Source organism: Symphalangus syndactylus, chromosome 2, assembly GCF_028878055.3.
Source record: "Symphalangus syndactylus isolate Jambi chromosome 2, NHGRI_mSymSyn1-v2.1_pri, whole genome shotgun sequence".
Taxonomy (NCBI): Eukaryota; Metazoa; Chordata; class Mammalia; order Primates; family Hylobatidae; genus Symphalangus; species Symphalangus syndactylus.
Window position 1 is genome coordinate 86,263,593 of NC_072424.2, and position 27,263 is coordinate 86,290,855.

At 38.0% G+C, this 27,263-nt stretch overlaps 1 protein-coding gene and 1 pseudogene across 6 annotated transcripts in view; both read left to right on the top strand.

Moving 5' to 3' along the window:
• Positions 1–27,263, top strand: part of AFG1L (AFG1 like ATPase) — a 237,418-nt gene that overhangs the window by 166,714 nt on the left and 43,441 nt on the right. The window lies entirely within an intron of this gene.
• On the top strand, positions 8,161–8,284 carry LOC129478218 (uncharacterized; annotated as a pseudogene).

The following is a 27,263-nucleotide window of genomic DNA, read 5'->3' on the forward strand; positions in this document are numbered from 1 at the left end:
AAATACAGAGAACGCCACAAAGATACTCCTCGAGAAGGGCAACTCCAAGACACATAATTGTCAGATTCACCAAAGTGGAAATGAAGGAAAAAATGTTAAGGGCAGCCAGAGAGAAAGGTCGGGTTACCCACAAAGGGAAGCCCATCAGACTAACAGCTGATCTCTCAGCAGAAACTCTACAAGCCAGAAGAGAGTGGGGGCCGATATTCAACATTCTTAAAGAAAAGAATTTTCAACCCAGAATTTCCTATCCCGCCAAACTAAGCTTCATAAGTGAAGGAGAAATAAAATACTTTACAGACAAGCAAACGCTGAGTGATTTTGTCACCACCAGGCCTGCCCTAAAAGAGCTCCTGAAGGAAGCACTAAACATGGAAAGGAACAACCGGTACCAGCCCCTGCAAAAACATGCCAAATTGTAAAGACCATCGAGGCTAGGAAGAAACTATAGCAACTAACGAGCAAAATAACCAACTAACATCATAATGACAGGATCAGATTCACACATAACAATATTCACGTTAAATGTAAATGGGCTAAATGCTCCAATCAAAAGACACAGACTGGCAAACTGGATAAGGAGTCAGGACCCATCAGTGTGCTGTATTCAGGAAACCCATCTCACGTGCAGAGACACACATAGACTCAAAATAAAGGGATGGAGGAATATCTATCAAGCAACTGGAAAACAAAAAAAGGCAGGGGTTGCAATCCTAGTCTCTGATAAAATAGACTTTAAACCAACAAAGATCAAAAGAGACAAAGAAGGCCATTACATAATGGTAAAGGGATCAATTCAACAAGAAGAGCTAACTATCCTAAATATATATGCACCCAACACAGGAGCACCCAGATTCATAAAGCAAGTCCTCAGTGACCTACAAAGGGACTTAAACTCCCACACAATAATAATGGGAGATTTTAACACCCCACTGTCAGCATCAGACAGATCAACGAGACAGAAAGTTAACAAGGATATCCAGGAATTGAACTCAGCTCTACATAAACTGGACCTAATAGACATCTACAGAACTCTCCACCCCAAATCAACAGAATATACATTTTTTTCAGCACCACACCACACCTATTCCAAAATTGACCACATAGTTGGAAGTAAAGCTCTTCTCAGCAAATGTAAAAGAACAGAGATTATAACAAACTGTCTCTCAGACCACAGTGCAATCAAACTAGAACTCAGGATTAAGAAACTCAGTCAAAACCGCTCAACTACATGGAAACTGAACAACCTGCTCCTGAATGACTATTGGGTACATAATGAAATGAAGGCAGAAATAAAGATGTTCTTTGAAACCAACGAGAACAAAGACACAACATACCAGAATCTCTGGGACACGTTCAAAGCAGTGTGTAGAGGGAAATTTATAGCACTAAATGCCCACAAGAGAAAGCAGGAAAGATCCAAAATTGACACCCTAACATCACAATTAAAAGAACTAGAAAAGCAAGAGCAAACACATTCAAAAGCTAGCAGAAGGCTAGAAATAACTAAAATCAGAGCAGAACTGAAGGAAATAGAGACACAAAAAACCCTTCAAAAAATTAATGAATCTAGGAGCTGGTTTTTTGAAAAGATCAACAAAATTGATGGACCGCTAGCAAGACTAATAAAGAAGAAAAGAGAGAAGAATCAAATAGATGCAATAAAAAACGAAAAAGGGGATATCACTACCGATCCCACAGAAATACAATCTACCATCAGAGAATACTACAAACACCTCTTTGCAAATAAACTAGAAAATCTGGAAGAAATGGATAAATTCCTCGACAAATACACCCTCCCAAGACTAAACCAGGAAGAAGTTGAATCTCTGAATAGACCAATAACAGGTTCTGAAATTGTGGCAATAATCAATAGCTTACCAACCAAAAAGAGTCCAGGACCTGATGGATTCACAGCTGAATTCTACCAGAGGTACAAGGAGGAACTGGTACCATTCCTTCTGAAACTATTCCAATCGATAGAAAAAGAGGGAATCCTCCCTAACACATTTTACGAAGCCAGCATCGTCCTGATACCAAAACCTGGCAGGGACATAACCAAAAAAGAGAATTTCAGACCAATATCCTTGATGAACATTGATGCAAAAATCCTCAATAAAATACTGGCAAACCGAATCCAGCAGCACATCAAAAAGCTTATCCACCATGATCAAGTGGGCTTCATCCCTGGGATGCAAGGCTGGTTCAACATACGCAAATCAATAAATGTAATCCAGCATATAAACAGAACCAAAGACAAAAACCACATGATTATCTCAATAGATGCAGAAAAGGCCTTTGACAAAATTCAACAACCCTTCATGCTAAAAACTCTCAATAAATTAGGTATTGATGGGACGTATCTCAAAATAATAAGAGCTATCTACAACAAACCCACAGCCAATATCATACTGAATGGGCAAAAACTGGAAGCATTCCCTCTGAAAACTGGCACAAGACAGGGATGCCCTCTCTCACCGCTCCTATTCAACATAGTGCTGGAAGTTCTGGCCAGAGCAATCAGGCAGGAGAAGGAAATAAAGGGTATTCAATTAGGAAAAGAGGAAGTCAAATTGTCCCTGTTTGCAGATGACATGATTGTATATCTAGAAAACCCCATTGTCTCAGCCCAAAATCTCCTTAAGCTGATTAGCAACTTCAGCAAAGTCTCAGGATACAAAATTAATGTACAAAAATCACAAGCATTCTTGTACACCAATAACAGACAAACAGAGAGCCAAATCATGAGTGAACTCCCATTCACAATTGCTTCAAAGAGAATAAAATACCTAGGAATCCAACTTACCAGGGATGTGAAGGACCTCTTCAAGGAGAACTACAAACCACTGCTCAATGAAATAAAAGAGGATACAAACAAATGGAAGAACATTCCATGCTCATGGGTTGGAAGAATCAATATCGTGAAAATGGCCATACTGCCCAAGGTAATTTATAGATTCAATGCCATCCCCATCAAGCTACCAATGACTTTCTTCACGGAATTGGAAAAAACTACTTTAAATTTCATATGGAACCAAAAAAGAGCCCGCATCGCCAAGTCAATCCTAAGCCAAAAGAACAAAGCTGGAGGCATCACGCTACCTGACTTTAAACTATACTACAAGGCTACAGTAACCAAAACAGCATGGTACTGGTACCACAACAGAGACATAGATCAATGGAACAGAACAGAGCCCTCAGAAATGATGCCGCATAGCTACAACTATCTGATCTTTGACAAACCTGACAAAAACAAGAAATGGGGAAAGGATTCCCTATTTAATAAATGGTGCTGGGAAAACTGGCTAGCCATATGTAGAAAGCTGCAACTGGATCCCTTCCTTACACCTTATACAAAAATTAATTCAAGATGGATTAAAGACTTATATGTTAGACCTAAAACCATTAAAATCCTACAAGAAAACCTAGGCAATACCATTCAGGACATAGGCGTGGGCAAGGACTTCATGTCTAAAACACCAAAAGCAATGGCAACAAAAGCCAAAATCGACAAATGGGATCTCATTAAACTAAAGAGCTTCTGCACAGCAAAAGAAACTATCATCAGAGTGAACAGGCAACCTACACAATGGGAGAAAATTTTTGCAACCTACTCATCTGACAAAGGGCTAATATCCAGAATCTACAATGAACTCAAACAAATTTACAAGAAAAAAACAAACAACCCCATCAAAAAGTGGGCAGAGGACATGAACAGACACTTCTCAAAAGAAGACATTTATGCAGCCAAAAAACACATGAAGAAATGCTCCTCATCACTGGCCATCAGAGAAATGCAAATCAAAACCACAGTGAGATACCATCTCACACCAGTTAGAATGGCCATCATTAAAAAATCAGGAAACAACAGGTGCTGGAGAGGATGTGGAGAAATAGGAACACTTTTACACTGTTGGTGGGACTGTAAACTAGTTCAACCATTGTGGAAGTCAGTGTGGCGATTCCTCAGGGATCTCGAACTAGAAATACCATTTGACCCAGCCATCCCATTACTGGGTATATACCCAAAGGACTATAAATCATGCTGCTATAAAGACACATGCACACGTATGTTTATTGCGGCACTATTCACAATAGCAAAGAGTTGGAACCAACCCAAATGTCCAACAACGATAGACTGGATTAAGAAAATGTGGCACATATACACCATGGAATACTATGCAGCCATAAAAAATGATGAGTTCGTGTCCTTTGTAGGGACATGGATGAAACTGGAAAACATCATTCTCAGTAAACTATCGCAAGGACAAAAAACCAAACACCGCATGTTCTCACTCATAGGTGGGAATTGAACAATGAGAACTCATGGACACAGGAAGGGGAACTTCACGCTCCGGGGACTGTTGTGGGGTGGTTGGAGCAGGGAGGGACAGCATTAGGAGATACACCTAAGGCTAAATGACGAATTAATGGGTGCAGGAAATCAACATGGCACATGGATACATATGTAACAAACCTGCACATTGTGCACATGTACCTTAAAACCCTAAAGTATAATAAAAAAAAAAAAAAAAAAAAAAAAAAAAAAAAAAAAAAAAAATAAAGCTAAAAAATAAAAAAAAAAGAAGAAAGGTCTGTGAAAACTAAGACTGAAGCTTGTATGTGTTAAAACATACTTCCCCATAATTAAAAACTTCATGTTTCTTGCCTGTGATATTACTTACAAACACTCCTCTGCTCTCAACTGTGAGAATCAGATTAATGAAACTTAAAAACATTTCTTAGCTTGATTGTTGCATCTTCCCATACCTAAACTTTGGCTGAGACCCAGCTTCTGCCTCTAAGGTTGCCACCTTCTGGTTTAATGGAGTGTCTAGGACAGCTTGGTACCTTCTCTCCATCACCCATCATTACCATTACAATTCTGTCCCAGACATTGGAATCTGCAGTTTCAGTCTCAGTTTTTCTTACCAGTTAGACAGCTAGCCCAGTCATTTCCCATTTCAATTCCCACGGAAGAACCTCTGAAACATTCACCAGTACAAGCAACTTGCAAATGGTTAAGTCCGGCCCCCTTCCTTTTAGGCTGTTATTTGTTTCAATACGTTGTGCTAGACTGCCCAGAGTCCTGTAGCAGGCAATATGCACATCCCATTGAAATATTTATCTCATCCTCTACAACAAAATTTTTATGGTCTTATGCCAAATATGAGCCGGCTGTACTCCTCCTCCAGTTCCTTAAATTCTCTCATGTGTCTTTTAGACTCCATTATATTCACATCATTTCTACTTCTCACACTAGTTTGCATGGTGTCACAATGGAATAGTGATGGTATCAATGGAAAAATACCACACAGTTTAAGACTATAAAATTTATTTAGCAGTCAGGGTTGCAGAAATGTATCCACATGGAGACACTTGCACAAAACAGAAGATAATAGAGCATATTCCCAGTTGAAGCTGTAAGTTTTTATGGCCTTTGAGGGCCCATTAGGTGACAAAGATAGCACCTGATCAAGATAAGGGTCCCATTAGATCACCTTTGTCATTCTTAGGTGAATAGGTTTATACCCTCCTGGTAAGTCTTGATTGCTGTGGAGACTCTGGCTGTATGCCTGCCTGCTTGCCAGGTACAATTACCAGGTGCAAACCCTAAGCCATGACTGAATGTTTATTGTCAGTGTAAATCAAAGGTCAGTTTCCCATCCTTCAGCAGCACCAGTCACTAGGCCTTCCTGAAGTCTGTTCATTATTATTATTATTGAGACAGAATCTCACTTTGTTGCCCAGACTGGAGTGCAGTAGTGCGATCTCGGCTCACTGTAACCTCCGCCTCCCAGGTTCGAACAATTCTCGTGCCTCAGCCTCCCAAGTAGCTGGGATTACAGGCGCATGCCACCACGCCCAGCTAATTTTTGTATTTTTAGTAAAGCTGGAGTTTCACCATGTTGGCCAGGCTGGTTTCAAGCAGTCCGCCTGCCTCAGCCTCCCAAAGTGCTGGGATTACAGGAATGAGCCACCGCGCCTGGCCCTGAAGTCTGTTCCTCAGAGAACAAGAGATAGAATTTCTGTCTCTGGCAATCAAAGAAACTATCTGCTTTCTTGAGGTTCTGACTGTTGTCTGGCTAATTCCTCAGTCTGGGGAAGGGATGAAGATATTTGGGATATTTTTGATGTTTACAGATTATGTTTTACTTCTTCTTAGCGTCATGGCACAGAAGAACATTTAAGTTTTTCTACGTAAGAAATAATCAGAAGTGAAAATATTTACAGATGATATAATACAGTGTCTAGGATTTGCTTCAAAATAATCCAGTGTAGGGGAATTGAGGGGAGGTATAGAGGAAACAAGATTGACCATGCCATGTATTGAGTGGGTGATTATTACACTGGGGTTTTAATAGTACTATTCTTGTCACATGTATTTATGTGTAAAATTTTTCATAATCAAAAGATTTTTAAAAAGATAGCCTTCTCTGTTTTTTTCTGATCATGCTTACTGCAGTTTTAAGTCTATTGATCTTCCCAATGAAACTGCTTTTGTTGTGTTGATTTTCTCTATTATTACTTTCTGTTTTCTATATCCTTAATTTCTGAACTTTCATTATTTCCTTTCTTCTGCTTAGTTTGGATTTAATTTGCTCTTCTTTTTCTAGTTTTTTTAAGGTAGAAGGTTAAGTCCTTGCTTTTAAACCTTTCTGCTCTTATATGAGCATTTTAAAACTATAAATTTTTCTTTACTACTTTAGCTGCATCTCACATGTTTTATTATGTCATGTTTTCTCTCGTGATTTATTTTTTGGCCCATGGGTTATTAAAAGTGTGTTATTTACTTTCCAAACGTTTGTTGATTTTTTTATACATCTTTCTGTTAATGATTCCCAGATTTAACTAATTATGGTTACAGAATCTATGTTGTATGATTTGAATCCTTTTGAATTTATTGAGGCTTGCTTTATGGCCCAGAATATGATGCATCTTGGAACAGGTTTCTCATGCACTTGATTATGTATTCTGCTATTGTTAGTAGTGTGTACTTTAAATGCCATTGGGTCAAGCTGGTTGACAGGGTTGTTCAAGTCTCCTATATTCTTACTGATTTTTTGTCTACTTTTTCTATTAAGTATTGAGAAAGAGGTGCTGAAATTTCCAAGTATAATTATGGATTTTTCTGTTTCCTCTTACAGTTCTGTCTGGTTTTGCTTCATGTATTTTGATGCTCTATTATTAGGTATATAAATGTTTAGGATTGATGTGTTCTCTTGATGAATTGACCTCTTCATCATTATGAAATGAACCTCATTATTCTTGGTAATATTCCTTCTACTATGCTTAATATTAATGTAGCCACTTCAGCTTTTTTAAAATTAGTGTTTGCATGATATATCTTTTCTCATCTTTTTACTTTCAGCCTATCTGTGTCTTTATATTAAAATGGGTTTCTTCTTGGCAACATGTATTTGAGTATTTATTTTTTATGCAATCTTACAATCTTTTTCTTTTAATTGGGGATATTTAAACCATTTACACTTGATCTGATTGTTGATATGGCTGGGTTTAAATATACTATCTTGCTACTTTTTTTTTGTACTTTTTAGAAAAAAATTATTGAGATACAATTCACCCTTTTAAAGTCTATAACTCAGTGGTTTGTTAGTATATTTAGAGTTGTACTACCATCACCACTATCTAATTTCAGAACATTTTTATCACCCCGGAAAGAAACCCATAACCATTAGCAGTCATACCTCTCACCCCTCTACCCTCTGCCAATCTACCTTCTCTCTCTATGGAATTTGCGTATTTTATATATTTCATATAAATGGAATCACATAAGATGTAATATAGTCATACACTGCATAGTAATATTTTAGCCAATGATGGACCATAGCATAGATATGATGGTGGTCCCATAAGATTATAATACTGTATTTTTATTGTATCTTTTCTATGTTTAGATACACAAATACTTGCCATTATATTACAGTTGCTTACAATATTCAGTACAGTAAAATGCTGTATAGGTTTATAGCCTAGGAGCATTAGGCTATACTGTACAGCACAAGTGTGTAGCAGGCTATGCCATCACGGTTTGTGTCAGTATACTCTATCATGTCTGCATGATGACAAAATCACCTAACAACACTCTTAAAACGTATCACCATTGTTAAGTAATGTACCACTGTATGTATGATGTATATTACTTCTCAGTCTTTTGGTTAAGATCAAGTGTAGTATCTGTTCTTACCAGTTTAATACAATAAGATGTGGTCTTTGTGCCTGGCTTCTTTCCCTTAGCGTAATGTTTTCAAAGTTAATCCATGTTGTTTGCTGTTTGTTTTCTATTGTCCCATCTGTTCTTTTTTCCAATTTCCCTCTTTTTCTGACTTCATATTAGTTATTTTTTTAAGATTCCCTTTTACCTCTTATTAGCTATACCTCCTTGATTTTTTTCTTTTAATAGTCACTTTAGGGCTTAGCATAAGCACCTTTAACTTATCATAGTTTGCCTTCAAGTAAGAGTATAACACTTGATGTATAACATAAAAACCTATAGTATACTTCCATTTTTACTACCCTCGGCTTTGTGCTTTTATTGTCTTTTTTGTTATTTTATTATGTAATTGTGTATTTGATTATATAATATTATTATATACAGTACTTTATTATCTTTTTAGGTTATAAACTCCATAATACATTGTCATTACTTTTGCTTAAACAGTCAATAATCCTTTAAAGAGATTTTTATTTATTTATTTTTGTTTTTATTTTTATTATTATACTTTAGGTTTTAGGGTACATGTGTACAATGTGCAGGTTTGTTACATATGTATCCACGTGCTGTGTTGGTTTGCTGCACCCATTAACTCGTCATTTAGCATTAGGTATATCTCCTAATGCTGTCCCTTCCCCCTCCCCCCAACCCACAACAGTCCCCGGAGTATGATGTTCCCCTTCCTGTGTCCATGAGTTCTCATTGTTCAATTCCCACTGATGAGTGAGAACATGCGGTGTTTGGTTTTTTGTCCTTGCGATAGTTTGCTGAGAATGATGGTTTCCAGCTTCATCCATGTCCCTACAAAGGACATGAACTCATCATTTTTTATGGCTGCATAGTATTCCATGGTGTATATGTGCCACATTTTCTTAATCCAGTCTATCATTGTTGGACATTTGGGTTGGTTTCAAGTCTTTGCTATTGTGAATAGTGCCGCAACAAACATACGTGTGCATGTGTCTTTATAGCAGCATGATTTATAGTCCTTTGGGTATATACCCAGTAATGGGATGGCTGAGTCAAATGGTATTTCTAGTTCTAGATCCCTGAGGAACCGCCACACTGACTTCCACAATGGTTGAACTAGTTTACAGTCCCACCAACAGTGTAAAAGTGTTCCTATTTCTCCACATCCTCTCCAGCACCTGTTGTTTCCTAACTTTTTAATGATGGCCATTCTAACTGGTGTGAGATGGTATCTCATTGTGGTTTTGATTTGCATTTCTGTGATGGCCAGTGATGATGAGCATTTTTTCATGTGTTTTTTGGCTGCATAAATGTCTTCTTTTGAGAAGTGTCTGTTCATGTCCTTCGCCCACTTTTTGATGGGGTTGTTTGTTTTTTTCTTGTAAATTTGTTTGAGTTCATTGTAGATTCTGGATATTAGCCCTTTGTCAGATGAGTAGGTTGCAAAAATTTTCTCCCATTCTGTAGGTTGCCTGTTCTCTCTGATGGTAGTTTCTTTTGCTGTGCAGAAGCTCTTTAGTTTAATTAGATCCCATTTGTCAATTTTGGCTTTTGTTGCCATTGCTTTTGGTGTTTTAGACATGAAGTCCTTGCCCACGCCTATGTCCTGAATGGTATTGCCTAGGTTTTCTTCTAGGGTTTTTATGGTTTTAGGTCTAACATGTAAGTCTTTAATCCATCTTGAATTAATTTTTGTGTAAGGTGTAAGGAAGGGATCCAGTTTCAGCTTTCTACATATGGCTAGCCAGTTTTCCCAGCACCATTTATTAAATAGGGAATCCTTTCCCCATTTCTTGTTTTTGTCAGATTTGTCAAAGATCAGATAGTTGTAGATATGTGGCATTATTTCTGAGGGCTCTGTTCTGTTCCATTGATCTATGTCTCTGTTGTGGTACCAGTACCATGCTGTTTTGGTTACTGTAGCCTTGTAGTATAGTTTGAAGTCAGGTAGTGTGATGCCTCCAGCTTTGTTCTTTTGGCTTAGGATTGTCTTGGCAATGCGGGCTCTTTTTTGGTTCCATATGAACTTTAAAGTAGTTTTTTCAAATTCTGTGAAGAAAGTCATTGGTAGCTTGATGGGGATGGCATTGAATCTATAAATTACCTTGGGCAGTATGGCCATTTTCACGATATTGATTCTTCCAACCCATGAGCATGGAATATTCTTCCATTTGTTTGTATCCTCTTTTATTTCATAGTGCAGTGGTTTGTAGTTCTCCTTGAAGAGGTCCTTCATATCCCTTGTAAGTTGGATTCCTAGGTATTTTATTCTCTTTGAAGCAATTGTGAATGGAAGTTCACTCATGATTTGGCTCTCTGTTTGTCTGTGATTGGTGTACAAGAATGCTTGTGATTTTTGTACATTGATTTTGTATCCTGAGACTTTGCTGAAGTTGCTAATCAGCTTAAGGAGATTTTGGGCTGAGACGATGGGGTTTTCTAGATATACAGTCATGTCATCTGCAAACAGGGACAATTTGACTTCCTCTTTTCCTAATTGAATACCCTTTATTTCCTTCTCCTGCCTGATTGCCCTGGCCAGAACTTCCAGCACTATGTTGAATAGGAGTGGTGAGAGAGTTAAGAAAAAAGTCTTTTAATTTACCTGTGTATTTACTTTTTCTTGTACTCTTCATTCTGTTATATAGATTGAAATTTCCCCCGATATAATTTCTCTTTTTCCTAAAGGACTCTGTTTAACATTTCTTACAGTAGTGGTCTGCTGGTGATGAATTTTCTCATATTAAAGTTTTTGTTTTGCTTTTATTTTTGAAAGATTTTTGCTGGCTAGAGAATTCTAGGCTGACAGGCTGGCTGGCCTTCCTGTCTTCCTTCCCCCTTTCCTTCCTTCCTTCCTCTCGCTTTCTTCCTTCCTTCACTTTTTCTCTTATAGTACTTTAGTGATGTTGCTTTCTCCTCTTCTGGCTTGCATTGTTTCTCATGAAAAATCTACTGGCATTCTTTGTCCTTCTCTACATAAGGACATAAGTCTTATCACTGGCTGCTTCTACAATTTTATTTTTATCTTGGTTTCAAACAGTTTTATTATGATATGCATTGGTGTGGTTTTTAGCATGTTTCTTTTGCCTGGATTTGGTTGTGCTTCTTGGATGTGTGGGTTTATAGTTTTCAGTTAATTTGGAGAATTTTCTCTTATTTCTTTACAATTTCTCCCCATCCCTTCCCCTCCTCTTCAATTTCTGGGACTCCAGTTACACTTATATTAGGCCTCTTTATATTATCCCACAGCTCACTGATGCTCTGTTCACTTTTTTCATTCTTTTTTTCTTCCTGTGTTTGTGTTTCATTTTGGGTAGTTTCTTTTGCAATGTCTAATATGCTATTAATTATAATCCAGTGTATTTGTCCATGTTAGAGGTGGTGTTTTTCCTTTTTAAAAGCTAAACGTGGGTTTCTTTCCCTTTTTTTTTCTTTTCTTTTTTAAAAGGCAAGGTCTTGCTATGTTGCCCAGGCTGGTCTTGAACTCATGGACTCAAGAGATTCTCCCACCTTAGCCTCTCAATAGTTGGGACTACAGACACACACCACCATGCCAGGGAGGTTTCTTTTTTTATATCTTCTTTGTTTGTTCTTATACTCATGCCTTCCTCTACCTTATTAAGCATATGCAGCATATTTATAATTGCAGTTTTAATGTCTTTGTCTACTAATACTATCATCTGTGTCATTTCTGGGTCTGTTTCTATTGATCAATTTTTGTCCTTTTTATTAGTTGATTTTCCTGCTTTTCATGCTTTTTTTATTGGGTTTCAGATATTGTGAATTTTATATTGTTGGGTACTAGAGTTTTTTGTATTCCTTTTAGTATTTTAAGACTTTGTTCTGGGACACAGTTAAGTTACTTGGAAACAATTTTATCCTCTTGAGGCTAGGCTTTGTAAAGTAGAACCAGAGTGCCTTTATTCTAGGGCTAATTATTCCTGAAGCAATACCCTTCTGAGAATTCCACCTGATACCCTATGCTTTAGTAGGACTTTCCTCTGACCAGAGGGAACATGAACTATTCCTGGCCATTTATGAGCTCCAGGGGTAATGCTTTGTGATTCCAGTGGGTCCCCTCCAACCTGCCCATTTGAAGTAGTTGCTTCTTATGCATACACAGTTTAGTACTCAGCTAAAGACTCAGGGAAGCCCTCTGCAGATCACTGGACTTCTGTTTCTATATCTTTTTTTCCAGTATTATACCTTGCAAATTCTAGCTGCCCTAGCCTCCCAAAATGCTGAATTCCATTTTCTCAACCTCCCAAATGCTGAGCTGTGTTTGTGTCCCTATTCCTGAAGTCTGGAAACTCACCAGGCAGTAAGTTGAGGCTAAACTGATTTGTTTCCCTTCCCTGGGGATCGCTGTACTGTGCTTTTTGTTATCCAGTGTCTGCAAACCATTGTTTCATATATTTTAGATTGTTTCTAGTTGTTTAAGGCAGATAGTTAACTCTGGGCCCTGTTATTCCCATCATAGCCAGAAGTGGAAGTGTCTAGACCATTATTCTGAAAAATTGGTAAATAAAAGGAAAGAATCAAGTATTTTTTCCTGCCTGTTTTAAAATAACTGATCCATAGTATAACAAAATAGTTGATGAGGGAGGGGAAGCTTCTCTTTATAAAAGTTTTCTAGGTAGCAATTGAAAAAATGTTGAGAGAATTAGAATAGAATTAGAATATCACCATTTTGTAAAACATTCATAATTTAATGGATCTAGTTAATGATCACAAATTCTATAATAATTGCTACAAAGTGAAACCTGAATTTTATCCATTTACAGGAAATATAGGGGCAATGGAATATGTTCAATAACATCACAGGAATACATCCAACAAAATGTAGACTGTAGATTTTTTAAATGACATAAATCAATTGCTTCTTCAACAAATAAATAAGAAAAAGAGAGAGAGATGGATAGGGAACCTTTAGTTTAAAGGAGACGTAGAAATATATCAACCAATTATAGTACATGGGCCTTATGTGGATCCTGAAACACACAAACTGTAAGAATGAAAACAAAGACAAAACAAAAAAAAAGCTACAGCACAATAAAAAATGCAAATACTACAGGATGTTTCATGACATTGAGGATTATTGTTAACTTTGTTAGGTGTGATAGGGTATTATACTTATTTAAAAAAAATTTTTTTATAGCTTTATCAAGACGCAATTTTAAATGACATAAATCAATTGCTTCTTCAATAAATAAATAAGAAAAAGAGAGAGAGATGGATAGGGAACCCTTAGTTTAAAGGAGACATAGATAATACAGATTAGTAGAAATTAATGAAATAGAGAATAGAAAAACATCAGGAACCTATTTGTATCTCTGAATCTAAAACCTGTCTCCTATAGACAGCATATACTTGGGTCTTTTTTTATCCAGTATGACAATCTCTGCTGTTTGATTGAATTGTTTAATACATTTGCAAATTATGTTATTATAGATGGAATTAAATTTACATTTGCTTTTTACTTTTTGTTTTCTTTATGTTTCCTGTTCATTTCCACTCGTCTATTCTTCCTTTACTGCTTTCTTTTACATTAAGTGTTTTCTGTTTTTTGATTTTTTGAGACAAGGTCTCACTCTGTTGCCAAGGCTAGTCTCAAACTCCTGGGCTCAAGAAGTCCTGGCCAGGCGCGGTGGCTCACACCTGTAATCCCAGCACTTTGGGAGGTCAAGGCGGGAGGATCATGAGGTCAGGAGATCGAGACCATCCTGGCTAACATGGTGAAACCCCATCTCTACTAAAAATACAAAAAAAAAAAAAAAAAAAAATTAGCCAGTCATGGTGGTGGGCGCCTGTAGTCCCAGCTGCTTGGGAGGATGAGGCAGGAGAATTGCGTGAACCCGGGAGGTGGAGCTTGCAGTGAGCTGAGATCGCGCCACTGCACTCCAGCCTGGGCGACAGAGCGAGAGTCCGTCTCAACAACGACAACAACAACAACAACAACAACAACAACAAAAGAAGTCCTCCTGTCTCAGCCCCTCTCATGTGGCTGGGGCTAAATCTGACTTTTTAATAACATTTTAATTTTTTCAATAATTTTTTTCATTGTATTTTTGTTACTTTCTTAGTGAAGAACTATTTATTTCTATGAGAAATACAAAGTATTCAAACCGAAATGTCTCAGATTCAAATCAAAGCATTGTGTGTTGCTATATGTTTTTGATAAGTAGCTGATCAGTAATGGTAATGAATCTGTGCTCAAAGAACACCTGGGAGGGGAAAGGGCTCTGTGGTGGGGAAATATAGTTGGTTCTCAAAAGTAGATGCACAGTAGTATCTTTGTCATAAGAACTCCTGTTGATATTTTATGAATGAGTAAAGCCCTGTTGTACACTTATAGCTGTATATTATAAACAACAAAACAACAACTTTTTGTTTTGTATTTTACAGGACATGATCCAGTAGGCTGTTTCTTGTTGTTTGTTTGTTTGTTTGTTTTTGAGACCAGGTCTGGCTCAGTAGTAGCCCAGGCTGGAGTGCAGTGGTGCCATCTCAGCTCACTTCAGCCTCCTTCTCCTAGACTGAAGCCATTTTCCCACCTCAGCCTACTGAGTATCTGGGACTACAGGCACGTGCCACCATGCCTGGCTAATTTTTGTATTTATTTTGGCAGAGATTGGTTTTTACTGTGTTGCCCAGGCTGGTCTCAAATTCTTGGCCTCAAGCAATCCACCTGCCTCAGCCTCCCAAATTGCTGGGATTACAGGCATGAGTCACTGTGCCCAGCCCAAGTAGACTGTTTAAAAAAATTTTTTTATGTCTATTGAAAATCACGGAAGTCTGGCAGTGCACGGTGGCTCACACCTGTAATCCCAGCACTTTGGGAGGCCAAGGTGGGCGGATCACAAGGGCAGGAGATCAAGACCATCCTGGCTAACATGGTGAAATTCTGTCTCTACTAAAAGTACAGAAAAATTAGCCGGGCATGGTGGCAGGCGCCTGTAGTCCCAGCTACTCGGGAGGCTGAGGCAGGAGAATGACGTGAACCTGGGAGGTGGAGCTTCCTGTGAGCCGAGATTGTGTCACTGCACTCTAGCCTGGGCAACAGAGCGAGACTCTGTCTCAAAAAAAGGGAAAAAAAAAATCATAAAAGGCTGGGTGCAGTGGTTCATGCCTATAATTCCAGCACTTTGAGAGGCTGAGATGGGTGGATTGCTTGAGCCCAGGAATTTGAGACCAACCTGGGCAACATGTAGAGACCTCATGTCTACAAAGGTTAAAAAAAACTAACTGGGCTTGGTGTTGTGTGTCTGTGGTCCCAGCTACTTGAGAGGCTGAGGTGGGAGAATTGCTTGAACCCAGGAGGTCGAGGATGCTGTGAGCCATGATTGTGCCACTGCACTCCAGCCTGGGTGACAGAGTGAGACCTTGTCTCAAAAAACAAACAAACCAACCAACCAACCACCCCCAAATCACAAAATTGTACATTTGGTATAATTTAGATGTCCTTCTAAATCTTTATTAATTAATCTTGCATTAACTCAAAAACTACTGAATTAGAAATTAATTTCACTATTTGAAACAGCACCTATAAAGTGGTACAGCAACAAAAGAAGTCCATCTAATATAGACTTCAGTATCAGGTTCCACCAGTCAGTTTAGTATGCCTTTTATCTCCTATTCCTTTATTGAATAGTGTTTGTTTTCCAGCAGGAGAACCTGAATAGAGCTGGCCCACTATATCCAGCTAAACACATTGACAAAATATTCAATTGTATGGCCACAGTCATCTAGTAGAGTGTAAATAATAATTGTGTATATATATAATGTGTATATTAGTAGATAATATGTATTCTTATACATATAAAAATACAGAAGAGGGTTTTTAGATTTCCTTAGAATTTTCATTGCATTATTTCATCTCCAAATAGATCACAGTTATAACTGAAGATCAATCTGCTGCATAAGAAAAGCTGATCTGGCAAAAACCCTAGGTCTTTAGTTATTTGCTATGTTCATTTTTAGCTATTAAAACTCCCTGGCCTCAGCCGGGTGCGGTGACTCATGCCTGTAATCCCAGCACTGTGGGAGGCTGAGACTGGTGGATCACTTGAGGTCAGGAGTTCAAGATAGCTTGGCCAACATGGTGAAACCCCATCTCTACTAAAAATACAAAAATTAGCCAGGTATGGTGGTGCATGCCTGTAATCTCAGCTACTCAGGAGGCTGAGGCAGGGGAATTGCCTGAACCTGCGAGGCAGAGGTTACAGTGAACTGCGATCATGCCACTGCACTCCAGCCTGGATGACAGAATGAGACTCTGTCAGAAAAAAAAAAAAAAAAATTCCCTGGCCTCTGGCCTCTCTTTCCCAAGTGGATGTGACCATCTTTTTCTCCTGAAGAGGAGTTAGAGCTTTTCACTCTCTAACTTCTTCTCCCTCTTTTTTTTTTTTTTTTTAAATCTTCAGTCATTATAGCCTTCCTGAAATTCCATTTTAAAAAGAAGTATTTTTATATCTACCAAGTTGCAATTCTAGATGTTATGGCACTGATTTATTTGAGGAAAAATACAATATATAGATTTGATAGAAATGTTATATGGGAGTTTGTGGCTGAGAAGAGGAGGTGAAGGTCCGGAATTTGAGAGCTAAAGGTGCTAGATACCACTTTCTGCATAATGTACAGGTCAAGATTAATGGAACCAGGTAAGTTACTCTCCAGGTGATTGAGAAGGGTGGGAAATTTAGAGACTGAAATGGATCTCTGAACAGTCAGTTAAGCCTTTGAGTGATTGAGAAGATAAATACTCAGACAAAATCCATTCTAACAACTGATTTCGTTATGTAAAACAAACCTACAGGATTTGAAATGCAACCAAGTCTGTTTTATATTAAGGCGAGTATAAACCAACTTAATTTTAGACCTGCCTCCAGCCCCAGATTATGTTTGGTATGAGGACAAAGAGCTGTACAGCATGAATGCGCAGGCAATCAGTAGAGTGAGAAGGCTCACTGCCAGGGAAGTTTGGCAAAGAACTCTAAGAGGAAGGGGAAATTTCTGCGTCGAATCAACTTTGGCTCTCTGGAATAGAGAACATGGAGAGAGAGGGACTAAGGAAAGCCAACCCTATTCTACTTGTTGATACCTTAACAAGCTGTTGATTTTTGAAAAGGGATAAAGAAGCAAAGTGTGGGTAGCATTCTGTTCCCTTGAGTCAATCCTAATGAAGTAGGAGGTTCTTGAAGAAATTAATTTCCATTTAAATTCATGCGTGACCCTCTTCCAGAAACCCCTAAGTGTTTTGGAATTTTTGTTGAGAATTTCAAATGATCCAGCAATAATAAGGTCTTTTTTGACATGTTCTGTTTCTTTGAGTCTAAGTTTTATGTTGAATGCCTGATTTTAGCTGTAGAAATTTTCTCAAAATGGAAATGACTTGATTACTTTCCTCTCTGTTCACTAATTTAATATGGAAAAATAAATCATGATTCTCATACTCCCAAAGCACTCAGGCTTTTCATCCAGGGTACTGTACTCACAGGATTCCTGTAGGAGTTCATGCCAAATTTCCTGGCAACTGAACAGTGGTCGATTCCAGGGTTTTTCTGACTTAAAGACACAGTGGTACTACTCAATAGAAAATAGAAACCTGCCCCTCCGCTGCAGTTTCTGAGTTTAACAAAAGGTGACAGAAGCAATGAAATGGATGGGTTTTATCAGGGCATGCACAACAAAAGAAAAAAGAGCCCATCTTCTGTTGAGCTTTGCTCCTCAACCCTACCTCCCAACCCCCTCCCCTCAAAAAACAAAAAACAAAAAAACGCTTGAAAAGAGTGACTCTGCTTCTTCATCAGAAATGACTTCAGTTTCTTTACTGTGATCAGCTTTTGATTATCTGTGGGTAGACTTTCTTGTTTACATTATCTGCACAAAGGCCTACTTTATAGTAGCATCCCACTGATGGGGCAATTACTCAGAATGGAGCTGTTTCACAGGAATGAAAGGAAGTCACTTAAATTCTTTACCCTTACTCAGTGTCTGTCTCTCCTTAGGAGAAGAAAGGGGAGATGATTTATAGCATCTGAACTTTATTTATTTATTTCCACCTGATCGTTTTTGTGCTACCCAGGTCACTATTACTCAAGATACTCTTCTTTGTGGTTAAAATGGAATTATACAAAGCTGAACGGGATATTTTCTTCTATGCTATGTGACATTATATTCTTGTAGCCCCAAAAGAAAACTCTAAATTTAGCTCCTTATTTACACTGAAAAAAAAAATCATGTTAAATTTAGTGCCGTCTTCATGCTGTGGTCTTTCCATACAACTACTGTTGACTACCAGATGTCTCTACTTCCTCAAATTTTACTGGTTAGGCTGGAATATTTTTCAATTATGTTTACAGTTTGAGTTTAATTTTAATCACTGTTTGTATTTTTATATAATCTATATCCTTGCGTATTTTTTTGTACATTTGTTTTATATAGGCTTGTTGCTGACCTTAGGTCTTATGTCCCAAATGCCAGATTTTTAAAAATGAGATAATCCTGGTCCTTCTTTAGAGCCTCACAAGCATGGATATATTTCTGAATAGAGATTTTTAGTGTAAGGTAATGTTACTATCTTTTTAAATGGTTTCACTACAGAACTAACAAGAGGGCCCTAGAGTCATAGAGTCACTGCTGCTGCTGCTGCTGCTGCTGCTAAAGTTTTTACAATAAAGTTGTGTTCTTAAATTTTCCTACTTTAAAAAGTGAAGATATCTTGAAGCACGGGTTTTAAAATTTTATGTGTATCATGACAATTGAGAAAATGTTTCTAGATTAACTCTTTTGTTTATTTTTAATTTTTAATTAATTAGTTCTTTAATTTAACTTTTTTAAAGAGTTATGTTTAACACTTTAAAACATAGTGACACTTTTTTAAAGTGTCACTATGTTGCCCAGGCTGGCCTCAAACTCCTGGGTTCAAGTGATCCTCTTGCCTCAGCCTCCCTAGTAGCTGAGACTATAGGCATGAGTCACTACACTATGGATTAAGTCTTTTGTTAATTAAATTATATTTGTGTTTTTATGCCCCATCCTTGTTAAAAAATAAACTTGAGGCAACTTATATTGAAGTCATTTATAATTTATCCACCATAATCACTAAAATGGAAGAGATGGAAAATGCCAAGTATTGGCAAGGACGTGGAGAAAATGGAACTTTTTTTGTATTGCTGATGGGAGTATAAATTGCTACAACCAATTGGAAAACTGGCAACATCTCCTACACTGAACATAGGTATACCCCATAAGCAGCAATTCTAGCCATATGCCCAACAGATATGTATATATGAGTTTACCAAAAGGAATGTACTAGAATGTTCATAGTAGCACTATTCACAGTATCCCCAAAATGTGGACTACACAAATGCTCATTGTTGTGGGCTGAATTGTGTCCCCCAAAATTCACAGGTTGAAGCCCTTACCCCAGTGGAACTATATTTGGAGATAGGGCCTTTAAGGAGGTACCTAAGATTAACTGAAGTCATAAGGATAGGGCCTTAATCCAATAGGACTGGTGTTCTCATAAGAAAAGGCAGAGACCCCAGGAGTGCGTGCACACAGAGGAAAGAAAGGCCATGTGAGGACATAGTGAAGGCGGCCATCTGCAAGCCAGAAAGAGAGCCCTCACCAAAAATCGATCCTGGCAGCACCTTGATCTTGGCCTCTAGCCTCCAGAACTGTGAGAGAGAAAAAAAAAAAATATATATGTATATATTTAATATATATATTAAACAACATATATATATATTAAGCAACATATATATATTAAGCAACATATATATATATATATATATATGTTGTTTAAGCCACCCAGTCTGTGGTATTTTGTTATGGCAGCCCTAGCAGACAAATGCACCCATCACCAGTAAAATGATAATAAATTGTGGTATTTTTATGCAATACAATACAGTGACAAAAATAAACAAACCACTTCTACACACATCAATATAGATGAATCTCACAAACATAATATTGAGTGAGAGAAGTCACATACATGTGAATAACGGAAATGAGCTTATATGAAGCAATATGTACTTATACCCAACTTGAAATTGATTTAGGATGCACTCTTATTTAGAGATTTGACCAATGTCAGTGCAAAATGAAAGAATTTTCCTATGTCTAGAATATTTGTCAACCAGCAAAGATCAGGACTGTCAGATAGGGTAATTATTGTGTTTCAGAAGTTTTTAATTTTAAAAATAATAACTTTTACATGTTAAATTTTTTTGTTTGTTTGTTGTTGTTTTTTTTTTTTTTCTTTTTTTTTTTTTTATTATACTTTAGGGTTTTAGGGTACATGTGCACAATGTGCAGGTTTGTTACATATGTATCCATGTGCCATGTTGATTTCCTGCACCCATTAACTCGTCATTTAGCATTAGGTGTATCTCCTAATGCTGTCCCTCCCCCCTCCCCCCACCCCACAACAGTCCCCAGAGCGTGATGTTCCCCTTCCTGTGTCCATGAGTTCTCATTGTTCAATTCCCACCTATGAGTGAGAACATGCGGTGTTTGGTTTTTTGTCCTTGCGATAGTTTACTGAGAATGATGTTTTCCAGTTTCATCCATGTCCCTACAAAGGACACGAACTCATCATTTTTTATGGCTGCATAGTATTCCATGGTGTATATGTGCCACATTTTCTTAATCCAGTCTATCGTTGTTGGACATTTGGGTTGGTTCCAACTCTTTAAATATTTGAGGTACTTACTTTTTTTTTTTTTTTTGAGGTGGAGTTTCGCTCTTGTTGCCCAAGCTGCAGTGCAATGGCACGATCTTGGCTCACTGCAACTTCCTGCTTTCCGGGTTCAAATGATTCTGCCTCAGCCTGCCGAGTAGCTGGGATTACAGGCCCCCGCCACCACACCCTGCTAGTTTTTTGTATTTTTAGTAGAATTGGAGTTTCGCCATATTGGCTAGGCTGGTCTCAAACTCCTGACCTCAGGTGATCCACCCACCTCAGCCTCCCAAAGTGCTGGGATTAAAGGTGTGAGCTACTGGGTACTTACATTTTAAAGTAATTTTTACTTAGCATTTATTTTGTGTTAATGGTCTTATGTTTTCCACTTTACATGTCTGTATCAGGTAGAGATCACTTTTACATGTTATTGCAACATATAATCTTGTCACAGTACATTGATTTATAATAGTGATAAGCCATGCATTTATTATTATACTGTTATTTTACAGAAAACTACTGAGTATAACCCTATGGTAGAGAAATGATTCACTATTATTATGGGCATGCATTATTGTTTGAAAACACATAAAATGTAATAAATACAGAATAACTTAAATGGTTTCAGGATTTTTTTTAAGATTAATATCTATTGGGAATTTGGGAACATATTTTCTGGGATTCCCCAACTTTCAACTTTCCTCTGGTTATTCATGTCAAAAGGACTGCAGGTTTTCTACTGGAGTTTTAGTTGACCTGAGCAGTACTGACTGCACTGTCTTCAGTCTGAAAGCTGTAAGACTGGGTAACCCCATATTTATCCCTTCTCCCAAGTGTCAGCACCCCACCAGAATCTGTTCACTTCTGTCCACTGTCCCATGCCTTCAGATGCCTGTTTTTATATTTTTCCAGAGTTTACATATAGTTGTTATCAACAGGGAGGGTTGGTTGAAGCAGAGCCAACTTGGTCCTATTAGAAGCAGAACTCCTCTCCCTTGTTCTAAATAGAACACACCCTCGAGTATCATCCTGAGAAGGGTACATGGGAAATATATATTTTGAAAACTCACATGTCCAAAAAATGTATTTATTTTACTTGATTAATAGTTTGACTAATCATGGTTATCACACGGTAATATTCTCTTAGAATATTTTAGACACTATACCATTATCTTCAAGCTTCCATTATTGCTGTTACAAAGTTGGATGTGAATCTGTTTCTTGACCTTTTATATTTGACCTGTTTTTTCCTCTTGAAGTTTTTAGAATAGTCTCTTTGTTCCTGGTTTCCTGAAATTGCATAAGGATATGCCTTGGAATGGAGCTTTTTTCCATTCTTTGTGCTGGGTATTCATTGAACCCTGTCAGCTTTAGAAAGTCATGTCCTGCAGTTCTAGGAAAGTCAATTTTATTCTGATTCTTTTCTTCTCCCCGCCCCTCCACCCCACCTCATATTCTCCGGAACTCCTCCTGAACTTTGTGAATTGAACTGAACCTTGTGAATTGATCTTCTAATGTTCCTTTGTTTTCTCTTCTATTTTCCTTTTTTTTTTTTTTTTTTTTGGTCTTTTTGTTCTATTTTCTCATATGACCTCAACTTTTTCTTTCAATCCTTTTCCTGCATTTTGGATCTAGCAGTCCTATTTAGAGATCTTCCTTATGCCTTTGTTGTTCTTTTGGTTTACAGTGTTCTTCTTTCTCTTATGGGTGCAATATCTTATTCTCTCCAAGCATATTATAGTGTGTTCTTCCCTTTCTGCTCTCTTATTTTTTTCTTTGCTTCCTCCAAGGTCCTTTTAAAAATGTCTTTATTTTGGTCTTTGTCTTTTACCTGTGGAAATACTTGATTGTCCATTCACATGTAAGAATGAGGCATTAAAAAGCTGATCAGAAGTTCTGAGTGCATAAGCAAGGTTTTATTGATTGGTGGGCTTCACTGGAGGGTGATAAGGTGGCTGGTCATGTTTTTCACTGGAGAACTCCAAATGTGAATATCTGTAAGTCTTTCTTTGGCTGTTCAGTTTCCTCCAAAGGTAAATCTTTCTGTCTAATTCCTGGGATAGAAGTTTTGCTGGTAGGGTTCTGGTTGCTGAAAAGGTACAGGTTGTTAGTTACACTATTTAATATGTAGGATTTTATACAACTCAAGGGACATTAAAAAAAAGAAAAGAAAATTTTAATGTAGGCTGTCAGTATGGTATCTCTCCCTTTTTCTTCATTGTTAAATCTACCCCAGCTGCTAAACTTACTGTTGTGGGTAATGACTGTCTGGCTGGTGGTGTGAGTGATAAGAAGAGAAGACAGTTGTGGGTAAAGAAAGGCAAATGTATTAGAGAAAGTATGAAAATATGTTGTAAGGGTGCAACAGGCAGGTCAGCAAGAAAGGAGGTAGCTGCAAGGAGACAGAGGCTTGCTGGGGATTTTATAGGATGATACTTGTGCTGTGTGCTGAAGAGGGCTTTGTGCAGTGATAATGCCAAGGTTGCAGTGAACTAACTTGCATTTTTCTATCAACCGAGTGTCTGGTGATAGCTGGGCACAGGAAGATTGTGAGTTATTTGCACAGGAGGAGTATGTGTCCTGGACCATCAAGAAAGGCAGACTTACCTGCTTTCTCTTTTTGCTTTCCCCTGGTCCTGCCAGCCTGACTTTTTTCCCCTAATTAGAATTCCAGACTTGCCAGTTTCTGCTGGTGTGGAGGAGGGCAGGAATCTGGCTATCCAAGTAGAGGGAGAGAATCTAAGGAACTGTCTTTATCTTATTTTCAAACAAATACCCCTGTTTGCAGCCTAACTCCTCACCTGTATATTCGATTGTATCTGCTAGTGCCAAGCCTTTGGAGAGTTCTTTGGTGAGAACTGGTCTGCTTCATTTTGGCTCTGTACTCCACCTCTCACCTTCTGATTTCCCATCAATTAAGGTTCTGCTCATCCAAGTAAGGAAAGCGATGCCAGTCGTTCCTTCTTCTAGGCTCCCTAATATTTCCAAGTCATTCTCTCAGAGAACACTTCCCCCATCACTTGCCTTTGGGGAGGATAAGTCATCATCCTCTTCTTTCCCAAGGGGAAGGGAGGGAAAGGCTCTTATCACACATACTATACCCAAAAGCTAGTGACTGTTGTTCCATTTCCCCCTCCTTATAAAGATACTGTGTTGTGGGGTATAACAGGAGATGGTGGAGGAGGAGTGGCAATAGAAGTGGTACTGCTTATATAACCATGAGGGCAGAAGTCTAGACCTAGTGGCTGTTGGCACTAGGTGGCTCACTGGCAGTTCTGTTTAGAAAGTAGCAGGATACTTAACACTCTACCATCAACTTTGTGCCTTAATTGTAATTCTAGGACAAGAGGGAAATATTGCACTTACAGAACTGCTTACTGTTCCATTGTATAAGTGTATCCAAATGTACTTAACCAAATTCCCCATTGTGGGACATTTCTTTTTCACTTTTGTGGTGCTAGGAACAGTATTACAGTGATCACCCTTGTAGTAGTTAACCATTATTATGTCCATAGGTAAAATTCCTATGAGTTTCATATTTCATAAAAACATAAACGTTTTTAGTACTTTCATTAAATATCATCTGTTTGCCTGAAATCTGGTACTATTTTTATACTCCTCCCAGCTGTACATAAGAGTGTTGTTTGAGATAACTGAACAGGAGGAGACTGACAGGAACATGAACAAGAACTCATTCACATGTTAGGAGGGTGGCACAGCCCAACTCCAAGGGGAGAGATACTCCTGTGCTAAGGACCCTTGCAGAGCTCATTGTATGTGTCTCTTCATCTGGCTGTGTATTTATTTCCTTTAAGATATCCTTTGTAATAAACTATTAAACAAGAATCTTGGTCGACCACGAGGAGGGAGAAATGGTGAGGACATGCTGACAGAATCATTTCAACTCTTCTCAATTGATCATCTTCCTAAAAGGTGACTAAGTGGAATGTAGTGAATGTGAGTGAATCTTTCTTGAGGGCGAGATTTGAAACCTCTGGAAATAATTAATGAGAACACAAATTCTCAACCTTCAGAACTATGATGAAGGCAGAGACACTGTAAAAGACTGAACTTAAATACCACTGGCCCCAGGACTGGAGCTGATCGTTTTTCTTGGACTAAACCTCTGATGCAAATATGTTTTTATCAATACTCTTGGATCTCCCATCGCTCCTAAGATAGTATTGGGCCATAGAAATGAAATTCAGAATGTTTCACTTAAATTGATGTCCTATCATGTTCTTCTTTTTTTTTTTTTTTTGACACTGTCGCCCAGGCTGGAGTGCAGTGGCACGATCTTGGCTCACTACAACCTCCCCTTCCTGGGTTCAAGTGATTCTCCTGCCTCAGCCTTCCAAGTAGCTGGGATTACAGGTGCCCACACCATGCCCGGTTAAGTTTTTGTATTTTTAGTAGAGATGGGGTTTCACTATGTTGGCCAGGCTGGTCTTGAACTCCTGACCTCGTGATCTGCCCACCTCGGCCTCCCAAATCCATCATGTTCTTATTAAAAATTTGAAAACATGTTGCCTCCTATTTACACCAGAGGATACTTCGACAAGAAATATAATTATGGGACCATGTTTTCCTCTTGCCTTCTTGCTTCATTCCGAAACTTGCTTACTCTTCTCTTTTCGTATTCCCAAGTTCCTCTGGAGTCATTATATGGAACAAAGCATACTGGGAAAGAATTATGTTTAAAAGTCTGTAAGGAACGCAGTGTCCATTGATGGATGAATGGATAAATTGTGGTCTGTATACACAATGGAATATTATTCAACCTTAAAAAAGGAGATCCTGCAATTTGCAACAACATGGATGAAACTGGAGGACATTATATTAAGTAAAATAAGCTAGATACAGACAGAAAGATACTATAAGATCTCACTTGTATATGGGATCTTCTAAAAAAGTTACATACTTAGAAACAGAGAAATCAAATATAGAATAGAGTAGTCGTTACCAGAGATGGGGGGTTGAGTGAGGAGAAGGGGAAGGGATGAGGAGAGGTAGGTCAAAAGGTAGCAAGTTGCAATTACAAAGGATGACTAAGTCTAAAGATCAAATATACAGCATGAGGACTATAGTTGAAAATAGTGTATTGTATACTGGAAATTTGCTAAAAGAATAGATTTTAGGTGCTCTTACCACCCCCAACTCGTCACACACAAAAGGTAACTGTGAGATGACAGATATATCAATTTGATTGGCTGTAGTGGTAATTTCACTATGTATATCAAAACATCATGTAGTACACCTTAATATATACAACAAAAAAGTTTAAAATATCTTTTTAAACGAATGTCCATTTTCTTTGCTTAGGATAGTTTATCTTTTTCCTTCTCTCTGCTAATTTGGATAGAAGAATAGCATCTTATTATTTTCCTTTGCATTTGTTATTACTAGTAAAAACAGAATGATTTTACATATGCTTCTTGTTCACCGAGCTATCTTTTTTTTTTTTTTTTTGAGGCGGAATCTGGCTGTGTCGCCCAGGGTGGAGGGCAGTGGCACAGTCTCCCTCCCTCCCTCCCTTCCTCCCTTCCTCCCTTCCTCCTTTCCTCCCTCCCTCCCTCCCTTCTTTCTTCTTCTTTTTTTTTTTTTTTTTTTTTGAGTCATGGTCTCCCTCTGTAGCCCAGGCTGGAGTCCAGTGGCATGATCTTAGCTCACTGCAACCTCCACCTCCCAGGTTCAAGGATTCTCGTGCCTCAGCCTCCTGAGTAGCTGGGATCACAGGCACGCACCACCATGCCGGCTAATTTTTGTATTTTTTGTAGAGATAAAGTTTTGTCATGTTGGCCAGGCTGGTCTCCAACTCCTGGCCTCAAGCAATCTGACCACCTCGGCTTCCCAAAGTGCCAGGATTATAGGCATGTGTCACCACGCCTGCATTACACCAATAACATTTTTTATTTTGCATTTTGTAACTTCTGAGTGACTATAATAGAATTCTTATAAGACACTGTTATAATAAAATAATTTTGTGATATTTCACGTGTAATTTCACTATATAGAAAATCAAGTATTGTAATTTCACAGGTGACTTAGGAGAGGTGACCTGATTGAAGTTTAGTGAGTCACATTTTGATAATATAGTATGTATGAGACCATAGAGTAATAAAGAAATCACCACTGAGGAAGATTGTAAGGAATTATTTATTCACCAAATATGCTTTTGGAGGCCTGTCTTCTTTCTTGGTTGTTTTCAGAATTCAGTTTTCCCCCTATGTTGAGTAATGTGCCTGTCCTAAGGAAAGATTAACTTTCTAAATGACAGCAGACCATACTGAGTGGGTGGTGTTGCTCTCTTTTCGCTATGTTCCTTAAAAAGCAGCTCACTTTTTTTTTTTTTTTTTTTTTTTTTTGAGACAG